General features: G+C 49.5%; 1 protein-coding gene across 2 annotated transcripts in view; it reads right to left on the bottom strand.

The window, feature by feature from the left end:
- LOC309883166 (uncharacterized protein) overlaps nucleotides 1-3,389 on the bottom strand; it is a 37,464-nt gene extending 34,075 nt beyond the window's left edge. For both annotated transcript variants that reach the window (XM_082771002.1, XM_082771001.1), the window contains exon 1: nucleotides 3,208-3,389. The gene's annotated coding sequence lies outside the window, so the exon portion shown is untranslated. The remainder of the gene's footprint in view (nucleotides 1-3,207) is intronic.
- Nucleotides 3,390-6,000: the final 2,611 nt, after the last annotated feature.

Here is a 6,000-nt window from a genome sequence, read left to right on the forward strand (position 1 = left end):
CTTTCTATATGCTATTCAAGGCATAAGTAATCATAGTGAAGATGCTTTCACAGGTAAATCAGAGTGAGTATCCTAAGGAGATGCCAGGTCCCTTACCAGAGCGACATGGAGAGGCGGGGAACTGGCAAGGCTAGATTTCCATGTTTTATCTGAGAAAGTGACCATGCAGATCACTTGTGTACCATACTGTAGTAACTCCTCTAGATGATCTCTGCATATCAGCTTCCAGCCAGAGGATACAGGCTGTCTCCTGAGCAGTGCTGCCAAATGGGTGATGTGCTGCTGGTGCTCTGGAGGCTGCTGAGGGTGTTTGTTTGAGATGGGTACAGTCAGATGTGTGACACTACACAGCTGTAAGCGGGATGCTGATGCAATAACAGTACGAGTGACTGAGTGCCACTGTAGGAATTTACAGAGATGTGTGCTACTGGGGTGCTACTTGCTGCGATGGTCAGACCAGCAAGCATGGAGTAATGAGTACTTTTGGAAGAAGTTGAACTCCACAAATACAGGAGTCTGGGGTGTTTGTGAGGGTTCTGGCATGAGAAAGAGGGTGAAAGAGCAAAGGGGTGGTGAACCTGTGGTAGGCAGGATGTTAGAGTACAACATACTGATGTGATACTGTCCACAAGGGACTGGGAAAGGATCCAGGAGAAGGATCATCAGAGCCGCAAATTTGCCAGCAGCTTCACTTCTCACATCTGACAGTAAGATACAGTTTTCATATTAAGAAGACAGTCTCACAGTGCTGGTGTACTGATGTACAAACTACCAAGGAAAATGCCCTCCCCTTTTTAAAAAAAAAAATAAAATCAGTCTCCCATATTACAAGCATGAGGCAATCTAGGTTCCCTCATGGCTAGTCATAAGGAACAAATGCATACTAGATCTTAAAGCTGCTAAGAGAATCCATATCTCCTCACACTGCTCAGCATCTCACACTCCTATGAAGCAAAACCAGCCTGACTACAAATGTCTGAGTCACATCCCTTCATTACAGTCTAGAACAGTTCTAGGTCCTGGAGCCTCATCTTCAAGGACAAGGCCACAGGCTTCCCATTTCTGGGCCAGCTGAAGTACAATGAACAAAGCAGAAGCACTGGGAAGCATAAATTGTCCCTTCTGACAATCCGTGCTGACCAAGCCTAGTCACATTAAGTGATTTGTGTGTGGGTTCAGCCAAAACCTAGAATGCAGCAACACTTAAAGACAAATCAAGAAAAAGCAACTGTGTCCAATGGTGGAATATTGCCTCCATGAGATGCCTGTCAATAACGAGGTTGTACACCGACCCAGCATGTGGTGTCGTGTTTGATACGGATTCCCTGAAGCAGTAGACTCACAGCAAATGTAAGTTTGTTTTAACCAATAAAATTTAATATATTTTCCTCTTGAAAATAATCTATGTTAATTTTTAAAACATCACTAGAGGGCGATAAATAAATAGATTTCCCAATCAACCCAACTGTTCGTATAGGCGGTGAGATCTTGGAGAAAGCTGTTTAGCTGCAAACCTTGCTGGGAGGAGAGGTGTTCAAACATCTGTGCATATCACAATGACCTCCTGACAACTTTCTCTCATATTCACAAATGAAATGCTTCTCTTTAAGTGTGTGTCCTGGAGAACACCCAGGGACCTGTGAAACGCACCCCAGAACTTCCCTGAAGCTGGGCATGAGCTGTGTCAGGTGTCAGCAAGACAATGGGGCAGCTGTCCTGTGACAGAACACTGCCATTAATATAAAGCCCATTGAGTAACAGTGGCTTAATTAGCTTAAAGCCATGCTGAACAAACTGATGATCAGGTTGTTGAAGAAAGCACTGGGAAGGTTGGGGTGCTGTGCCCTGTGGCGTCCTATGCATCCCAGGGAGCACAATTCATGGAGGAGCTGTGAGCTCCTGCAGAAGTGGGCACCCACAGTCCAACTGCTCTAGCTGCGTGAGCTAACAGCCAGCTGTGGTGCTGAGGCAAAGAACAGACTGTTTGAGGCCCTTGCTTTCTGTATCCGCAGGTAAAATAGATCACAGCAATGCTTTGGATTACACAGAAGGCATCAGCAGAGGGTCCCATTAGGAAAAGGAATGCTAAGGGATGTTTTGAAAATAGAAGACAGGAAGGAAAGGGAAAACCTGACATCAGTCTCAACTGCTCCAGTTAGGGCTTTGTAGGTAAAAGCTACAAGCATCCCCAGAACAGGCAGTAAAAGGTGCAATAATACTTCACTGGATTGTATGGATCTTTCCAAGTCTCTCTTGGTTGTGGGCACTCTCCAGCCCTTGGCAAGCACTGTTAGTATTACAACTAACTGCAGACCTTTTTTTTTGTTTGTTTGTTTAACTGAACTTGCTATTTATTCCACTGGAAACAGCCTCCAAAGAAAATTGTTCCACTCAGCTACTGTTTGTTCTGGATGATTTGTTCTCAGAATTTCAAACTGGCATTTTGAGTAATGTTTACGGTTTTCCCTTATTTTCCATTATTTCAGCCTAACTCCAAGCTAGTTTGATACTCTATTGTTTGCTTTACTGCTTTTAAAAGAATCACTAGAGGCAACTGCCACTCAGTACAGGCTGAGCATCTCTTCCCCACCAGCACGCTTTCTGCTTTGCTGGAGCCACCGCCACATGCTCTTCACACCACAGGACACACGGGTCTAAAAACACAAGGCAGTAACACAAGGGCTGTTTTGCCTGTCACAATGACCTGACACAAACGTAAAACTCATTCGACGGGTCTCCTGCAAAAGCACGTAGAGGCAAAAGCGCTGTGATTCTGCCACCACTCTGGAGAAGCCTACTGCAAACATGCATCGAGCAAAACCGCTCTCAAAACTGCGTGCTGCAGGAATTTTCCGGCTGTTTCCTTCCTGACCCGTCCCACGACAGACGGATCCCCGGCTCCACGTGCGCACCCGCACCCGAGCTCTCCCGCCTCCCCCTGCCTCCCTTCCCTTTCGCAGCTGGGCTGAGCACGCCAGCCCCTCGGCCTCCCCTCCGGCTGCCGGCGGCTCCCCCGGCCCCAGCGCCTCCGCGCCCGGCTCGGCGGACCCTCCAAGGCGCCCACCTACTCGAGGGACGCCGCCACCTCCGGGGGACGGGCGGAGACCCCCGACCCACGGGCAGCTCGGCGGGAGGCCGGCGGGGGGCACCGGCTCGGCGGAGGGCGGCCAGTCCGGCAGCCGGCAGCGCTGGCGCCGCGGTACTTGCCTGGCTCCGCGCGGAGCCCCCGGCGCAGCTCGGGGCGCTGCGGCCGAGTCATGCCCGCGGCCGGGGCGCGGCGCGCCGCATGGTTCGCGGCGGCGGCGGCGGCGGCGGGAGCTGCGCGCTCGGCGGCGGCGGCGGCGGCGAGCGGAGCTCCGCGGAGTCGCGGAGCCGCTGCGAGCGGGGCAGCTCCGCCCGGCGCCGGCATTGGCCGGGCGCGGCGGCCGGGGCGGGCCGGGCAGGCGGAGGGAGGGACGGAGGGGCCGGGCGGCGCCCTGCTCCTCTCGGGCACGGGCGGCGGGGGGACGCGGGGCTGGAGCTTGGCGGAGGTGGGAAGGCCCGTGGGATGAGCCCCGTCCTCGCCCGCTCACCCGCCCGGCTGTGGGTGCCCGGGGGAACGACCCGGTCCTCCGCGGGCGAGCAGCTGCAGCGAGGTCTGCCGGCACTCCCAGCCTGCGCTCCCTCCAGAGAAACGCGACGAGTGGGAAAATTCACCCAGCGCGAAGAGGGTGGTGGGTTGGCATGTGCCAGACTCATCCTGCTGGGATGAATCCACCCATCTCCTTGTTCACCTGAGGGTCCTTTGTTTGCTCAAAGCACTGAGGAGAAAAAAAGAGAAAAAAAGGAGTCGTGCTGGAGGAAAAGGGCAGGATCTGCCTCTTGAAAGTGTTTCTGGGCAGGGTTTAAGCACAAGTTGTTGCAGGCTGGAAAACTACAAAGCAACGCAAAGAGAACCTGGCATAGAATGCGGGCTAGGAGATGTTTTTGCTATCCCCAGTGGTGCAGAAACTCACTTTTCACTGTGGGTATTGCCCAAGGGTGGAGTCAGGGGCTAAATATGGTGAAAAAGCTACACAGAAATTCATGCTAACAGATAGCTTTTGTGGGCATACTGAGCAGAAGAGCCAAGAACTGATGGGGCCAGAGATGGTCATGTTCTTGCTCTGGAAAGCAGTTGTCCCTACAAGTCCAGGCACCTCAGCATAACTTTACAAGGTATTGCCAATTTCTTCCTTCACTTTCATGCCCAGATCTACCGGAATAGCCTTGCTCACCTGATTTTCCAGCTTCTAACACCAGTTGGCTTCCCACTTTGCTGTATCATTCCTTACATATTTCCATAGACAGTCCCCTAAAATCTGGCCCAACATAGCAGTCCATTCATTCCTTCGGGAGGAAAATTTTGGTTACAGCTCAATGGTACACATCAGTGTATTTGCAACCATCAAGTTGTAGCCATTTCCTCTGTATCACATGATCTTCTGCTGACCCCCCCTCTTCCTCCTTCCAGCTTTCTCACCTCTTTCATTTCAGGCTTTCCACTTTGCATCTTTTCTCCAGTTAGATTGTGGCTGTTTGGGTGAGAGACTGCAACCACAACCTACCAGTCCTACTTCTGTCTACAATCTATTGCAATACAAATACTAAAGAAATGGTCAGAAATTTTCCAGCAGAACCTTCCCTTCCCTTCCCTTCCCTTCCCTTCCCTTCCCTTCCCTTCCCTTCCCTTCCCTTCCCTTCCCTTCCCTTCCCTTCCCTTCCCTTCCCTTCCCTCCCCTCCCCTCCCCTCCCCTCCCCTCCCCTTCCATTTCCTTTCTTTTTTTTTTCTTTTTTTTTTTCTCCCCAGTGGAAACAGATGAATAGTTCACATTTGGGGAAACATGTTTGTTCTGGCAAATCTGATGGAACTTGGGCAAAAGCCCATTAAGGGAAAACTTTGGCTTGGGCAGCTCAGCTCAGCTTCACAGCTGTCTATCTGAAAACTTTGTGTTTCCAGAGCCTATGAGTACAGACCAGGTCAGTTTTCTGTGGGTCAATCAGATGCAGGGGCCTTGTGAGTGGGTTCCTACTTTCAAGGAAGGCATCTGATGCCTGGTATCTGGTCAGGAAGACCAAGGATCTATGATGATAATGTTTCCATGAGGGGCATGTCTCTTTGCTGGCAGTTCTGATGGCTTACAAAAACAGACACAAATTACAGTGTCCTTGGGCTCCTGAGCAGGTAGAAATTCCATACATTAATTCTGTAATTCCACCATGATTGCTGGGCAGAAACTACTGTGGAAAGCATATAAAATTCCTACAGCTTCCCCTGTATTGACAAAAGTCATGACTGCAGCACATTTCATGGGATCAGAAATAACGTATGTTGGCAGTCATCCAGTTTTCTACTCTTCTATGTCTTTCACGGAGAACTTGCTATGCAGCGATCCTCCCTGCTACTTGAAGCAACCATACGTGTAATGTTCACAACCCTGTGGTAGGGCTGATGGATGAGAAATACAATGGGTCTCAAAGGGAGTTATGGTAAAAGAGGAAAGACATTTAGCAATGCAGATTCTTGTGTTGGAAAGATTTCTAGATTATCCTCTTGCTTTTTCCTTTCTAATTATTACTAGGTGAATATTTGTGGGGAGCCATCATTTATCAACATTTCTTCTAGATCTTTCATCTTTCTTCTGTGTGCTGGCAAAGCCTGTATTGTTCCCCTTTGTAGCTCTCTTATTAAATATCTACTTGGAACATTTTGTCATTTATTTACTGTGTATGATTTTTTTTTTAACTGTATTAATTTATTTATATTTTAAACAAGTCTTTGTGCATTATAGAAGGTAGAAGACTGGTGACCTTGCAAAGGGAGCTTACTGTGCTACCACAATGCAGACTGAATACACGTGCTTCTCCTATATCATTCCCTTTTCATGCTTGGCTCTAGGTGGAGAGCTGCTATCTCATTATGAGAAAGGCTTACTTATCTTCCTTCCTATATTTGTTTGACCTCTTCCTTTATCTTTCTGC

Source organism: Aythya marila (genome assembly GCF_965140915.1).
Source record: "Aythya marila genome assembly, chromosome: 13".
Lineage (NCBI taxonomy): Eukaryota > Metazoa > Chordata > Aves > Anseriformes > Anatidae > Aythya > Aythya marila.